This window comes from Equus quagga, chromosome 2 (genome assembly GCF_021613505.1).
Source record: "Equus quagga isolate Etosha38 chromosome 2, UCLA_HA_Equagga_1.0, whole genome shotgun sequence".
NCBI classification, from domain to species: Eukaryota; Metazoa; Chordata; class Mammalia; order Perissodactyla; family Equidae; genus Equus; species Equus quagga.
In genome coordinates this window covers 27,557,107-27,574,261 of record NC_060268.1, presented here as the reverse complement: position 1 = coordinate 27,574,261, position 17,155 = coordinate 27,557,107, and the positions used below count along the sequence as shown (strand labels likewise).

The following is a 17,155-nucleotide window of genomic DNA, read 5'->3' as shown; positions in this document are numbered from 1 at the left end:
CAGCATAATGTTTTTGATATTCATCCATGTTGTTTTATGTGTTGGTAGTTGTTGCATTGGATACATATACCACACATACCACGGTTTGTTTACCGATTCATTTGGTCATTATATTTGGCTTGTTTCCAGTTTCTGACCATTTTTGAATAAGCTGCAATGAATATTTCTGTTCAAGTCTTGTGTGAACACATATTCTCATTTCACTTGGGTAAAGGTCCTAGTGTGGAACTAGTTGGACATATGGTAAGTGTATGTTTAATTTTATAAGAAATTGCCAACTACCTTTCACAGTGATTGTACTATTTAACATTCCCATCAACAATGTATATACAATTCACTGTTGTTAGGTGGAATATTCTATACATGACTATTGGAACAAATTGGAAATTGGTTAAAACACATAGAGTTTAAGTTATTATACACTTGCTGATTTTCTATTTAATTATTCTACCAATTCTGGAAACATTATACCAATTTTCTAAGGGGGAGATGGTGAAATTAACAATGATAACTTTTGATTTGTCTTTTCCCTTGTAATTCTATCACTCTTTGCTTCACGTACTTAGAATCTTTGTTATAAGGTGAATATACATTTATGATGTTAATAAGTCCTCTTGATGAACTGACTCCATCTTCATAAAATGATCCTCTTTATTCCTGGTAATATCCTTTGCTCTGAAATCTAGTTTTCTGATATTAACCACATCAGCTTTTGAAAAATTTAATAATTTAAGACGTTTTAAGCAGGTGCTTGCAGTTTGTTGATAACGATTCTGATAGCAATTCCAATGTGTGTGTGGGTTTTCCCATACCACCAAGCAATTCTCTGACACCAGCTGAGTGTCCTACAATTCAACTCAATTCTGACACTATCTACCTGGACATAGCATTGTAACTGAATGCAAACATAGGTTCGTTTACCCGATATGCAGCAAAGCCAATTACTGAAATGTCAGGCTTGGGCAACAAAAGAGGTTTATTATTGAAAGGCAGCCAGATGAGGAGAGGAGAGCAAAACACTCAAATCCACCTCCTTGATGGGAAAAAGGTAGGGGTTTTTATCTGGAGTTTTAGGTAGGGGAAGAGGAGCATGAGGCCTTGCTGGACACCTACCCACAAGGTTTACGTTGAGTTTCTGGTATCACCTTCAGTCTGTGTTTGGCTTTGAGAGATTGAATCTCTTTTTTCCTTGATCATCTGGACCTTTTCAGTTAGTTTTCATCCTTGGCCTGCATTTGGCCTTGTGAGACTGAATCTTCTTTCTTCTTGACCATCTGGACCTTGACTTCCTGGGGAAAACTACTCAGACAGAAAGATCTGGTTAGTTTTAGCTGAGCATGCACAGCTGCGGTTAGTAAAGCTTATCTCAATTTTTTTCTTTTTTCTCTCTCTTCTAAACCAGGGAAAATTTTAACTCATTGGTTCTCAGTTTCAGCATCAGATTCCACAGGTTAAGGGCTCAGTCCCACAAGACTGCCCTCTGCTTCAGATGCTAATCACAGGTCCCAGTTGTTACCTATACTTCTGGGTGACTGGCTACAAATCAGAGGTTCTCATGACCTTGGGTTTGATTAATTTGCTAGAGTGGCTCACAGGACTCAGGAAACCAGTGTACTCACTAGATTACTGGTTTATTTTAAAAGGATGTAACTCAGGAACAACCAGACGGAAGACATGCATAGGGCAAGGTATGGGGGAAGGGCGTGGGCTTCCATGCCAGTCTCCTCAAATCTTTCTGTGTTCACTAACCCAAAACCTGTCTGAACTTCATCATTTTGAGTTTTTATGGAGGCTCCATTACATAGGCCTGATTGATTAAATCATTGGCCCATTGGCACTTGATTCAACCTCCAGGCCCTCCACGCTCCCTAGAGGTCAGGTGGGCTGGCACTGAAACTTCCAACCCTCTAATCACGTGATTGGCTCCTCTGGCTACCAGCCCCCATTCTTAGATTACCTAAAGCTATCCAAAAGTTACTTACTAACAAAAGACACCTTTATCATTCTCATCACTTAGGAAATTCCAAGGATTTTAGGAACTTTGAACCAGTAAAGGAAATAAGACCAAATATATATTTCTTATCATAAATCACAATATCACAGTTAACTTTTTAAAAAGAATCAAGTTATAAACTTTTATTACAAATTAAAAATAAGGTTCTTAAAAATCTCAACTTGACCAGATATGAAACAATTTAAAAACCTTTAAAGTTCTATTGAGAAAAACTAGGCTTAACAAAAGCCCATTTTTTTAAAGATTTTTTTTTTACTATCTTTTCCTTTTTCTCCCCAAAGTCCCCCAGTACATAGTTGTGTATTTTTAGTTGTGGGTCCTTCATAGTTGTGGCTTGTGGGACACCGCCTCAACATGGCCTGATGAGTGGTGCCATGTCCGTGCCCAGGATTTGAACCGGCGAAACCCTGGGCCACTGAAGTGGAGCCCGCAAACTTAACCACTCGGCCACGGGGCCAGCCCTTTAAAAAAAGACCACTTTTGTTGTTACCCAAAAGAGATGTCTTTAGGTAAAAATATTAAAAACCCCAAACTGTATAGATAATCCAGATAGTTCTAGTTATCTGGTCAACAGGGCAAAAAGCAAGCATTTAAGGTCTTTAGCTCCAATCTTTTGTTCATGTCTTATTGCTGGAATTTCATATTCATCTCTTCTTGTTGGATGACTAGACTGGATGATGGTAGAGTTGGTAAGCTCACCTTTACTCAGGCCAGCCTTGCTCAGCCTCAGCAGCAGAAGAATTTTCAGCTGGTGGATCAGCAGCTTTTGTCTCTTTGCCATATTGTGGTTTAGGGTTTTCTGAACATCTGCAGAGGTAATTGAAGTTGAGTGGTACCCACGTTGAGGTGGCTGCTGACCTTGGGTCTCATCTCCTTGATTTTCCTCCTCCTATTCATTGCTATCATCTCTATGCTTTTCTTGTTGAGGAGGGCCCTGAGGAACTGTGGTCTACAACCATGATACATATTCTGTCTCACTGGTCTACTTTGCTTTCTTGTACCCTAGGTGTCAGCAATCTCCATCACTTCTTCCTGCACTAGAGGGTTGGAATACTGTGGTTGAAGCTCATAGGCTCTTTGCATGTACTAAGGTGAAAACTGTGGCCTGAGTCAAGGCTAGTGCTATTGGGCCTGGCCTTCAGAAGCACTCTCCCATCCTCTATTATTTTCCCTATTCTCACTGTTCTGATAATTCTGGTAATTGTGTGGAGGACCCCCACAATGTGGGTAGCATCTATAATGGTTATGGTCTGCTGCATATCTACCACCTTGCACTGGAACTCCACCTTGGCCTGTAACATTTGCTGCCTCCATACTGTTTTCTCTTCAACAACATCCAACTCCACAGTCTCTCCATCTCCTACAGGTGGATATATGGTGTATCATGTATCAGTATTTCACTCCTTTTTATTACTGAATAATATTCCATTTTATGGATATACTTTACTTTGTTTATCTGTTTGTTGGTTGATAGACATTTTGGTTGTTTCCATTTTTAGGCTGTTATGAATAAAGCTGCAATAAATATTTGTGTACAAGTTTTGTGTAAACATGTTTTCAATTTTTTTGGGTATAGGAGTGGATTTGCTGGGTTATGATAACTGTGTTTAACACTTTGAGGAACTGTCAAATTGTTTTCCAAATTACCTGCACTATTTTACTTTCCTACCAGTAATCTAGGAAGGTTCCAATTTCTCCACATCCTTTCTGACATTTGTCATTTTCTGTCTTTTTGATTAGTCATCCTAGTGGACATGAAGTGGTGTCATTGTGATTTTGGTTTGCATTTCCTTGAAGCCTAATCATGTTGAAAATTTTTTCACAGGTTTATTGGCGATTTGTATATCTTCTTTGGAGAAACGTTTGTTTGAATTCTTTGCCTGTTTTTAAGCTATTTGTCTTTTTATTGTTGGGTCGTAAGAATTCTTTATATATTCTGGATGCAAGTTAGACCATTTACATTTAATACAATTATTGATGGGATTTGGTTTAAATCTATGATTTTGCTATTTGTTTTCTATCTTCATTTTTTTTTATTGAGTTATTGATAGGTTACAATCTTGTGAAATTTCAGTTGTACGTTATTGTTTGTCACTCGTGTTGTAGGTGCACCACTTCACCCTTTGTGCCCACCCCCCACCCCACCTTTCCCCTGGTATCCACTAAACTGTTCTTAGTCCATAATTTTAAATTCCTCATATGAGTGGAGTCATACACAGATTATCCTTCTCTCGCTGGCTTATTTCACTTAACATAATTCTCTCAAGGTCCATCCATGTTATTGCAAATGGAATGATTTTGTTCTGTTTTGCAGCTGAGTAGTATTCCATTGTATATATGTACCACATCTTCTTTATCCATTCGTCTGTTGATGGGCACTTACGTTGCTTCCACGTCTTGGCTATTGTAAACAGTGCTGCAATAAACATTGGGGTGCATAGGACTTTTGGGATTGCTGACTTCAGGCTCTGTGGATAAATACCCAGTAGTGGGATGGCTGGATCGTATGGTAGTTCTATTTTTAATTTTTTGAGGAATCTCCATACTGTTTTCCATAGTGGCTGCACCAGTTTGCATTCCCACCAGCAGTGTATGAGGGTTCCTTTTTCTCCGCAACCTCTCCAACATTTGTTGCTATTAGTTTTAGATATTTTTGTCAGTCTAACGGGTGTAAGGTGATATCTTAGTGTAGTTTTGATTTGCATTTCCCTGATGATCAGCGATGATGAGCATCTTTTCATGTGCCTATTGGCCATCCGTATATCTTCTTTGGAGAAATGTCTGTTCATGTCTCCAGCCCATTTTTTGATTGGGTTATTTGATGTTTTGTGGTTGAGTTGCGAGAGTTCTTTATATATTATGGATATTTAGCCTTTGTCAGATATATGACTTGCAAATATTTTTTCCCAGTTAGTGGGTTGTTTTTTTGTTTCAATCCTGTTTTCATTTGCCTTGAAGAAGCTCTTTAATCTGATGAAGTCCCATTTGTTTATTCTTTCTATTGTTTTCCTTCTCTGAGGAGGCATGGTATCTGAAAAGATCCTTTTAATACTGATGTCAAAGAGTGTACTGCCTACGTTTTCTTCCAGAAGCCTTATGGTTTCAGGTCTCACCTTTAGGTCTTTGATCCATTTTGAGTTTATTTTGGTGAATGGTGAAAAGGAATGGTCAATTTTCATTCTTTTACATGTGGCTTTCCAGTTTTCCCAGCACCATTTGTTGAAAAGACTTTCTTTTCTCCATTGTATGCCCTCAGCTCCTTTGTCAAAGATAAGCTGTCCATAGATATGTGGTTTTATTTCTGGGCTTTCAATTCTGTTCCATTGATCTGTGCACCTGTTTTTGTACCAGTACCATGCTGTTTTGATTACTGTAGCTTTGTAGTATGTTTTGAAGTCAGGGATTGTGATGCCTCCCGTTTTGTTCTTTTTTCCCAGGATTGCTTTAGAAATTCGAGGTCTTTTGTTGCCCCATATGAATTTTAGGATTCTTTGTTCTAATTCTGTAAAGAATGTCATTGGGATTCTGATTGGGATGGCGTTGAATCTGTAGATTGCTTTAGGTAGAACGGACATTTTAACTATGTTTATTCTTCCAATCCATGTACATGGAATGTCTTTCCATCTCCTTATGTCGTCATCCAATTCTCTCAGAAAGGCCTTGTAATTTTCATTATATAGGTCCTTCACTTCCTTAGTTAAATTTACCCCAAGGTATTTTATTCTTTTTGTTGTGATTGTGAATGGTATTGTGTTCTTGAGTTCTTTTTCTGTTGGCTCGTTACTGGAGTATAGAAATGCTACTGATTTATGCAAATTGATTTAATACCCTGCAACTTTGCTGTAGTTGTTGATTACTTCTAAGAGTTTTCCAATGGATTCTTTGGGGTTTTCTATACATAAGATCATGTCGTCTGCAAACAGCGAGAGTTTCACTTCTTCCCTCCCTATTTGGATTCCTTTTATTCCTTTTTCTTGCCTGATTGCTCTGGCCAGGACCTCCAGTACTATGTTAAATAAGAGTGGTGATAGAGGGCATCCTTGTCTCGTTCCTGTTTTCAGGGGGATGGCGTTCAGTTTTTGCCCATTGAGTATGAGGTTGGCTATGGGTTTGTCATATATGGCCTTTATTATGTTGAGGTAGTTTCCTTCTATGCCCATTTTGTTCAGAGTTTTTATCATAAATGGCTGTTGGATGTTGTCAAATGCCTTCTCTGCGTCTATTGAGATGATCATGTGGTTTTTATTCCTCAGTTTGTTGATGTGGTGTATCACGTTGATTGATTTGCGGATGTTGAGCCATCCTTGTGTCCCTGGTATGAATCCCACCTGATCATGATGTATGATCCTTTTGATGAACTGCTGAATTCTGGTTGCCAAAATTTTGTTTAGAATTTTTGCATCTATGTTCATCAGTGATATTGGCCTGTAGTTCTCTTTTTTTGTGGCGTCCTTGTCAGGTTTTGGTATCAGCGTGATGTTGGCCTCATAGAATGTGTTAGGAAGTGTTCCATCTTCCCTAATTTTTTGGAATAGCTTGAAAAGGATAGGTATTAAATCCTCTCTGAAAGTTTGGTAGAATTCCCCAGGAAAGCCATCTGGTCCTGGGGTTTTATTCTTTGGGATGTTTTTGATTGCTGTTTCAATCTCTTTCCTTGTGATTGGTCTGTTCAAATTGTCTGCCTCTTCTTGAGTGAGCTTTGGGAGATTGTAGGAGTCCAAGAATTTATCTATTTCCCCTAGTTTATCCATTCTGTTGGCATATAGTTTTTTTGTAGTATTCTCTTATAATCCATTGTATTTCTGCAGAGTCTGTTGTTATTTCTCCTCGCTCATTTCTGATTTTGTTTATTTGAGCTTTCTCCCTTTTTTTCTTTGTAAGTCTGGCTAGTGGTTTGTCAATTTTATTTATCTTCTCAAAAAACCAGCTCTTTGTCTCATTGATCCTTTCTACTGCCTTTTTCATTTCAATAGTATTTATTGTTGCTCTGATTTTTATTATTTCTCTCCTGTTGAATTTGGGCTTCATTCGTTCTTTTTTCTCTAGCTCAGTTAGGTGTGCTTTAAGGTTGCTTATTTGGGATTTTTCTTGTTTGTTAAGATGTGCCTGTATTGGGATGAATTTTCCTCTTAATACAGCTTTTGCTGTATCCCATATGAGTTGGTATGGCATGCTATCATTTTCATTTGTTTCCAGGTATTTTTTTAATTCTTCTTTAATTTCTTCAATGATCCATTGCTTGTTCAGTAGTGTGTTGTTTAGTCTTCACATCTTTGTGCCTTTCTCAGCTTTTTTTCTTGTAATTAATTTCTAGCCTTATAGCACTATGATCGGAGAAGATGCTTGTTATTATTTCAATTTTTTTAAATTTGTAGAGGCTTGCCTTGTTTCCCAACATATGGTCTATCCTAGAGAATGTTCCATGTGCACTTGAGAAGAATGTGTATTCAGCTCTTTCAGGGTGGAGTGATCTATATATGTCTATTAAGTCCAATTGTTTTAGTTTTTCGTTTAGCTCCACTATTTCCTTGTTGATTTTCTGTCTGGATGATCTGTCCATTTATGTGAGTGGGGTGTTGAGGTCCCCTACTATTATTGTGTTGTTTTTAACATCTTCCTTTAGATCTGTTAATAGTTGCTTTATGAATCTTGGTGCTCCTGTGTTGGGTGCATAGATATTTATAAGCGTTATTTCTTCTTGATGAAGTGTCCCTTTGATCATTATATATTGTCCCTCTGTGTCTCTCTTTACCTGTCTTATTTTGAAATCCACTTGGTGTGATATGAGAATTGCAACACCTGCCTTTTTTTCCTTGCTATTTGCTTGAAGTATTGTCCTCCACCCCTTCACCCTGAGTCTGTGTTTGTCCTTGGGACTGAGGTGTGTTTCCTGGAGGCAACAAATTGTTGGATTGTGTTCTTTAATCCATTTTGCCACTCTGTGTCTTTTTATTGGAGAGTTCAATCTGTTCACATTGAGAGTGATTATTGATGCATGTGGACTTAGTGCTGTTAATCTGTCGCTCATTATCTTGTTTTCCTGCGTTTCTTTTCCTGTTTGCTTTAGACTACCCTTTTAATACTGCAATTTCTTATGCTGGGTTTCTTAGATTTTTCCTTATTTATGATTTGTGACTGTGTTCTGTACTTTATTTTAGTGTCTACCTTGAAGTTTGTATTTAGAATCTCGTGTATAATATAGTCTATTCTCTGATGGTCTCTTACTTACTTGACCAATACTGACTTAGACTCTTTGCTCTTCCCCTCCTAAATAATTATTTTCATTTTTTATTCCAACTCGTCTTATTAATTGGTAGTTAGAGTGCTAAGATCGTCCTTATTTTGGTAGTTTCCTTACCTTTACCCTAATGCTGTAATTGAATATTTGCTATCCTGTTCTGGTTCTACCCATCGGACTCCCTAGTCTGTGGATTGTGTCCCCTTTCTCCCTTTTTTCTTTTTTCAGGTATGAGAGCCTTCTTGAGGATTTCTTGTAATGGAGGGCTTTTAGTTACAAATTCCCTTAACTTTTGTTTGTCTGGAAAAGATTTAATTTCTCCCTCATATCTGAAGGAAATTCTTGCTGGATAGAGTATTCCTGGCTGAAGATTTTTATCCTTTAAAGCTTTGAATATGTCACTCCATTCTCTCCTAGCTTGTAGGGTTTCTGTAGAGAAATCCGCTGACAGTCTGATAGGGGCTCCTTTATAGGTTATTCTCTTTTTTTTCCTTACTTCCCTGAAGATTATTTCCTTATCTTTCCTTTTTGCCAACTTTACTACTATGTGCCTTGCAGTAGGTCTTTTTACATTGACAAATCTAGGAGATCTAAAACCCTCCTCTGCACACATTTCTCCGTCGATCCCTAGATTTGGGAAGTTCTCTTCAGTAATTTCGTTAAGCACACTTTCTGCTCCATTTTCCTTTTCCATATTCTCGGGAATTCCTATGATCCTTATGTTCTTACTCATTGAATCCATTATCTCTCGGAGATTTTCCTCATTTTTTAAAATTCTTAGTTCTCTTTCTTCCTCTGTCTGGCGCCATTCAGCCTGTCTATCTTCGATTATGCTAATTTGCTCCTCTACGTTGTCTACACGGGCATTCAGGGAATCCGTATTCTGTTTTATCTGGTCCATCGTGTTTTTCATCTCAAGTAATTCTGTTTGATTCTTCTTTATGATTTCAATCTCTTTTGTGAAGTAACTCCAGAACTCGGCTTGTTTCTCTATCTTTCTCTCTACCTCATTGAGTTTTTTGATTATAGCTGCTCTGAACTCATTATCACTTAGTTTACCTAATTCCAAGTCCTCAGGACTTAATTCTGTGTTTTTATTGTTTTCCTTCTGGTCTGGGGCTTTTATAAATTGCTGGATGGTAGAGGAGCGGTTTTTTCTCATGGTGGTAGAATTCAGTTGCAGTTACAGCCTCTCGCCACTAGATGGGGGTCAAGAGCGGCATGTTATGAGCTCTCCGACTTGGGGCAAGATGGCTGCGCCCACTGGCTTTGCCGGGGGGGAGGGGCTGTTACTCACATGCGCTGGTCTGGGTTCAGATCAGTTCTGTTCTCTGGTCTCCCAAGGCCCTTGATTTATGGGGTCCCCGCAGACAGAAGCTCTCCCCGTCAGCGGGTCTCCACTGAATCAGCGGCAGGAGTCCTGGATGATCCCCCGGTTGCGCGGCTCCTCCCCCGCTCCTTCCCGACCCGCACCGCAGCGATCACAGACTCTAGGGGAGGGAGCGATGTTCTCTCCTACCGTTCCAGCGCCTCCAAGGGTGTAAGCAAGGTTTATGATCTCCGCCTTCTTGGTATTGTAGGTCTCTAACGAGCTGGCATTATGTTTATTCTCTGAAATTCAGTTCTTCCAATCTTTTGTTGTATTTTGGAGGGGAGAGAATCCTGGGTCGGCTCACCCCACCATTTTGCTCCGCCCCCCTTCCTCTATCTTCATTTTTTTAATGTCATTTTTCTTTTTTTGTCTGTACTGAGTTTCTAAGAAGTATTTTATTTCATCTCCACTATTACCTTATTAGCTGTACCACTTTATTTTAGCTGTCTCTCTAGCACTTATAGTATACATCTTTAATGCAGTATATTATCAAATAGTATTATACCACTGCCTGTATAATATAAGAACATTTCAAAACTTCCATTTTCCTCCTCTCAGCCTTTGTGTTATTAATTTTGGTAAATTTTACTCCTGCATGTTATAAATTCTACAATGCAGTATTATTGTGTTTGCTTTAAGTAGTCAAAACTTTTAAGAAGATTTAAAAACTAGTAACTGCTTACAAAACTTCTTAATATTTTTGCCTTATTTAAGAAGGTTACCTCACCTAGATAATCTTTAAAATGCAGATTATATATTTTTTTGCTTTGAACTTTTACTCAGCAGTAGAAAAGACAAATGAGGAGATGTTGAGTCAGATATTTCTGAAACTAAGTTAGTTCCAGGCTGCCTATTGGGCATTTTGGGAGCCCATGGATTGGTACCAATTTACTTAGTATCCAAGGGTGAGGTTTCACTTGTCAGTGGACTTTGAATCCCTGGTGTGTACTGCAGTGGTTAGTACAGTGGCAAAACAAATTGAAGTCATGCTAACTGTCAAAGGTTTGGAACTCTTCTGTATTTGGAGACTGCTAGTTTTATTGTCCACTTATTAAATTGCTAAATGAGTAAGACTAATGACAGGAAATTCATTGCAATGGAAAACTTTTAATAGCACCCCTAAGTATTCATTAATGGCAAGTTCAATTATAGTCATGAAATGATCATTTCAAAATCCTATGTCAGATAGATAAAAATCCCTAAGCTTTCAAGCCTGAAATCCATCCTGTGCAGAATTTCGTGCTCTATGATTTTACATCCTAATCTTCTGTGACAGGGTGTAGGAAGAGAATCGAGTCATTAAAGGAGGTACAGGAGTAGATGGTAAGTGTTTGATGTTGGTGGAAAATCTGTTGTAAACAAAGAAGATAAATAGTTCTTGTCTGTAAACAAATGTTACTCATTATACATTGAAGAATATGGCCTTGGCCTGTAAAAGAGAGTCAGAGTTTACTAGAGCTACTGAATTGATTGATTTGATGACACAGAGTTTTCCAGTCCTCTTTATGCCTCACCTTTATAAAGCGATAATGATTATCGTCATTGATTTAAGGTGGATGTTGAAGGAGGGAGAGAGGAGATAATAAGATCTTCAAGGGAGGTTTATCTCCTGAGATGACAAATGAACAGTGGCCTTTGTACGTACCTAAACTTTCCACAACCTAAACCATAGGACTATTGAAAGGAAGGTAATTGTATTAATCAAGGTTCTCTAGGGAAACCTAACTGATGGGATCTCTCTCTCTCTCTCTGTCTGTCCGTCTGTCCGTCCTTCTGTCTATCTATCTATCTATCTATCTATCTATCTATCTATCTATCTATATACCTACCTACCTACCTACCTATCTATAGATATATATATATGGAGATAAAATAACTCTCATATATGGAGAGAGAGAGAGAGAGAGACAAAATTTTAAGGAATTGGCTCATAAGATTGTGAGGCCTGGCAAATCTGAAGTCTGCAGGGCAGGCCAGCAGGCTGGAAGTTCTGGCAGGAGTCAGTCTTGCAGTCTTGAGTCTGAAGACAGTCTGGAGGCAGAATTCCTTCTTCTTCTGGGGATCTCAGTCTTTTCTTTCAAGGCCTTCCGTTGAATGTATGAGGCCTACTCACATTATGGAGGGTCATCTGCTTTTCTTAAAGTCTACCAATTTAAGTGTCCGTCACATCTAAAAAATACCTTCACAGCAACATCTAGATTGGTATTTGACCACACAACTGGGTACCATGGCCTAGCCAATTTGATGCATAAAATAATTAAAGGGATAAAATTATTACCTATTTTCCAGGTAATAAAAATAAAGTCAAGTGACTTGCCCAAGTGTACCCAGAGATATGATAGATGAGTTGGTTAAAGGAATTAAAAGAAGCAGAATCCATATTTTTAGGTATATTAACTCACAAAATAGGTCTTCACTCAAGAAAGTTTATTAATTCAGCTGAACAACAATAGAACCTAGGACTAACAGGCTTTAGTTTGATACAATTCCTTACAAACTTTTATACTTTCTGTTTTTCCCCAGCTTTATTGTGGTGTAGCTAACAAATAAAAATTTCATGTATTTAAGATGTACAATGTGATGTTTTGGTATGTGTATAAATTATGGAATGATTTCCACAATCAAAACATTTTTATATTTTCTCAATACAAAATGTTAAGCTTAAAGTTATTCTCAGGTCATATCTCCTTAAGTGTGCTACTTATTTGTATTAACTAGAAGTAAGTCCTTTCTTTCTATAATATATGTTGAGTGAATGAATGGCCTTTGGGTAACAGATTTTGGTACCTATTCAAATATAGTTCTAATGGTGCCCTTAGTAGTTACTGATTAAAACGGAAATGGCAAGTAGGCTTTGATCTACGTTACTTGGCCACAAGAAGGCAAAGGTAATGAAATCAACAAATGCAAACTTTACAGAGAAGGAAAAGGGTTAGAAAATTCCAGGGACCAACGTTAAAAGGTTGAAACTGTTTAAACAGATGGCTAGTTACTAACATCCGAGGAGAGTGTTTTTTATTTTGTGTTTTTAAATATTTTACTTTCTCTCTGTTTCATTTCCAGAAGAAGTTATGAAAGAAGTGGATGAAAGAATCTAATAACGTTAATTAGCTAAATCAACCCTGCATAATTGGAGAAAATTGGTAAGTTTTACCACCTCTTTATTTCATTGCTTGCCACTCTTTTAGTGGGTATGTGCATGTTACTTAGCAAGACCCCATCTCAATCACTTGTCTGATATCTTGCATAAGTGTGTGTTTAAGGCTTCATAGGAGGCCTTTTAACTTATGGGAATTATTTTAACCTCTCTTCTGAGGACTCAGTATACTTTTTCAATGTGTTGCTTTCTACAAAGGCAGCTACACACATATACACACACCCCACAAATGCACACACCATCCAGGGTTCCTCAACACTCCTAGGATTATGATTTGTCACCTTTTAGCTTTTGCTACAGCACCTGTTCCTTTTTCTTAGTCATTGAAAAAGTCATAGGATTACAGAACCTTGAGTTTGGGAGGGATAAAGACCATCACTTCCCTCTGGCTCTTTATATTTGAATCTCTTGCACAGTGCTTGGCTAGGTAGTCACAAATGTTTATAGAATGAATGTGGAATATGGTACAACCTTCCAAAGAAAGAATGAGTCTCTTCTACTGGCAGATGGTGATTCAGTCTTTGCTTGTTTGTTTAAGCAAGGGAGTCCTTATGACCAGCAGAGGAAGCCTGATCTCTCTGTGCTCTGAAAGTCAGCCTACAGATTAGATTTGGGCTGTCCTGGAGAAGGTATGGAAGACTATAGCTCAGGCATGATAACTTTGCTCCCCTGGGCTTCCTTACCCAGTCGCTTTCTGGGACATATCTCACCATGACTATCTCCCTGTAGTGTATGGGGGAATGCTGTTGAGTGCTGTCTCTGTATGCAGAGAAGAGGATGCCATTTGGTTCTTACCTTAAAAAATCCTCACCTTTAAGACCTCAGAGCAGCTTTCTTTCTCAAAGTTTTCTTTTCCTGTTTTGGTTGGCAACCAGGTAGATAATCTCATGATATACTATGAAGAATCAAATCTTTTAAAACAGAAACAATATAATATGCTGTGAAGAATAAAGTCTTTTAAAAGAAACTAAGTTCAATATACTAAAAGAGATTTAGGAGTTAATCCAGCTCAGCTCTCTGGAGGCAACTGCTGAGTAGTAGGAAAACCTAAGGACAGGAGAACTGAGACCGAGTTTCCATTCTGCCATGCAAACCAGGGCAAGCCATAAGACATCTCTGAACCTTCGCTGCATTCCTTTTTATTAGAGAAATAAAGCTGTCAAAGTTTAGCGTGTCCCTGTGAGCTTCTACATGGTCTCTTCTTTTGGGTTTAAATCCATGGCGTTCAATGGGTACAGTCAGGCACTTCTCTGGGACAAGATCCCTCTAACAAGATCTTGGCAGCCCAGGTTGAGGAACCCTGGATGGTGTGTGCATTTGTGGGGTGTGTGTATATGTGTGTAGCTGCCTTTGTAGAAAGCAACACATTGAAAATTCTCACATTCATTTGAGGCTAAAATGATGATGTTTCACTAGGATGGAAATTTAGGTTCCTCTGGGCAAAAAGGACCTTCTCTAAGCGTGTCTTTGTCCAGGCTTGAGCCTGCAGTGCTGAAATAAAGATCAGGTGGAAACAAAGGGGGAAGAGGCAGAGAAAGATAGGGTTTCAGGTAACTCTGAGGAAACAGCAAAGATGACTAGGCTGAAACTGGGGAGTCAGGAGGTAAAGGAGACTGGTTGCTCATCATGTGTGATCCCTGACAAGTCCCTATCCTCTTCCAAGGGATGATATCAAAAATGGGAAAGTTGATACCGTCTACATTGTGGAGCTGCTGTGGGAGTTGCAGAGCTCCTGGAGGAAAGGTAAAAGGGCAGGCAAAGGACTGAAAGGGGCAGATTTTCATTGACCTCCAGTCCTTTATGAAGAATAGCAATATATACAATGCAGTAGTCTCCTGTTATCCATGGTTTTGCTTTCCAAGGTTTCAGTTACCTGTGGTCAGCCACAGTCCAAAAATATTAAATGGAAAATTCCAGAAATAAACAATTCATAAGTTTTAAATTGTGCACCGTCCTGAGTAGTGTGATGAAATCTCATGCAGACCCTCTATCCCACATGAATCATCCCTTTGTCCAGCATATCCACACTGTGTATGCTACCGGCCCCCTTAGTCACTTAGGAGCCCTCTTGGTTATCAGGTTGACTGTCGCAGTATCGCAGTGCTTGTGTTCAAGTAACCCTTATTTTACTTAATAATGGCCCCAGTGCACAGAAATAGTGTTGCTGGAAATTTAGATATGCCAGAGAGAAACTGTAAATTTAGTGCTTCTTTTAAGTGAAAAGGTGAAAGTTCTCAACTTAATAAAGAAAGAAAAAAAATTCACATGCTGAGGTGGCTAAGATCTATGGTAACTTTTATTATAGTCTATTGTTATAATTGTTCTATTTTATTATTAGTTATTGTTGTTAATCTCTTCTTGTGCCTAATTTGTAAATTAAGGTTTATTATAAGTATGTATGTATAGGTAGAAACAATATATATTTATAGGGTCCTGTACTATCCATGGTTTCAGGCATTCGCTGGGGGTCTTGGAACATATTCCCTGTGGATAAGGGGGGACTACTGTACTGGTGTCCAGTGAGGATTCTGGTCCTTTGTGTTCAATTGCCCCTTTATAGATAAGATTTCTACTGATTTCCTACAAAATATGGGCAATTAGTTTGATGCACAGATCAACTTCATCCCAATTTTGGGACTTTTCATGTTCCTTACTTGCAATGTTACTTTCGAAATATTTTTTCAACTAATTCAATGAGTATTTGGTGAGCTCCTCCTTTGTGCCAGGTGCTTTGCTATGGAAGAAAAATGGATAGAAAAATGAATGATATATTTCACTTCCTTCGAGGAGTGCATAGTTGTACCGTTTTGCTCCTTAAAGACCACTTTTTGTTTTTTGGTTGAATCTCTTTTAAACAGCCTGGCGCAGTGGTTGAGAGTGTTGGCTTTGGAAAGTTCCAATCCCATTTCAACCAATTGCTAACTGAATGACCATAACTGAATTACTTAACCCTGCAAACATTTTGGAAAGCAGTTTATCAACACTGTATTTTGAGTCATAACTTTTGAGCTAGTAGATTCGTGTCTCGTAATCTATTCCTAAAGGAATAATTTAAAATATTGGAGAAGTTGTAATCATCAAAAAATATTTATTGAGCTAATATTATGTTCTATGTATTTTCCTAGATACTTTGGATACTTCATTGAACAAAACATACAAATATCCCTGCCCTCGTGGAGTTCACATTCTAGCAGCAGGAGACAGACAATAATAAACAATAGACTAATTAAATTAGTAAATTATATAGTATGTTAGAAGATGATCAATGCTTTCAAAAAATAAAATAGTAAATCAGGGTAAAGGGGACCAGGACTGCTGGGCATTCTAGGTGAGCTGCAGTTTTCTACAGGTTCATCAGCATAAGCCTCATTGAGCAGGCACTATTTGAGCAAAGACTTTAAGGAGGTGAGAGAATTGACTATAGAATCTGGGGGAAAAGATTTCAAGCAGAAGAAGCAGCCAGTGCAAAGGCTTTAAAGTGGGAATGTGTTCTGAGTATCTGAGGAGCAGCAGGTAGGACAATATGATTGGAGCTGAGTGAATGAAGGGGAGGGTGGTAGGACATAAAGTTAGAGAGGTAATAGAAAGGTGTATTATGTAGGGCCTTGTAGGCCACTATACAGACTTCACTTTTACAATGTGTGGGATGGGGAGCCATTGGAAGTCTTTGATTGGTGGAATGACATGACCTGACCTATATTTCCAAAGAATTTCTCCCTGCTGTGTTGAGAATAGACTGTACTATTATTTTTAGTAGTCCAAAACTAAGAGCATCATGAATAGCCACAAAAGGTAGAATGGTTACACATATTTTGGCACATATATGTGGTGAAACATCCTTCAGCCACATACTTATGAGACTAAGAGAAAAATAATGTAAAATTATATGTTTATAATAAAATTAGAACAAATTAAGGATGGCAGCAATATGATAATAGCAGTTAAGTTAGGTTATGAGGTTATGGGCTATTCTTCCAACTCCATTTCCATTTTGTAGTTATGTTGCTTTCCTAGTACGAATATATGTAAAAATATGATATCGAGATGGGTGTGGCGTCAAAGGTATAGGGTGATCCAGGAGAAGTAAAGACCAGAAGTCTAGGTTCAGGGAGTCAGGGTTGGAAGATATTGGAGACCTAAAAAGGCAAGTGGATGAGATGGAGGCTTGGAGAGTAGAGAAAGGAAGGCATCATGGAAGACTTGAAGATTAGCATTTGTATGCTACTAATACATATGTACTTGGAGGTTTTTAGTTCTTCAAGTCTCAAGCTCTCTGTTTGTGAAGTGGTGGTGATGATGGTGGCTGGGAGGAGTGGGAGCCAGCATGTGGTAGGCATGTCTGCACTTGGTAGTTTTTCTTGTTTTTTTCACTTT

The 17,155-nt window shown here is 38.4% G+C and overlaps 1 pseudogene; it reads right to left on the bottom strand.

Annotated features, from left to right (window-relative positions):
* Window positions 1-2,715: 2,715 nt before the first annotated feature.
* Window positions 2,716-15,687, bottom strand: LOC124235077 (Y-box-binding protein 1-like; annotated as a pseudogene).
* Window positions 15,688-17,155: the final 1,468 nt, after the last annotated feature.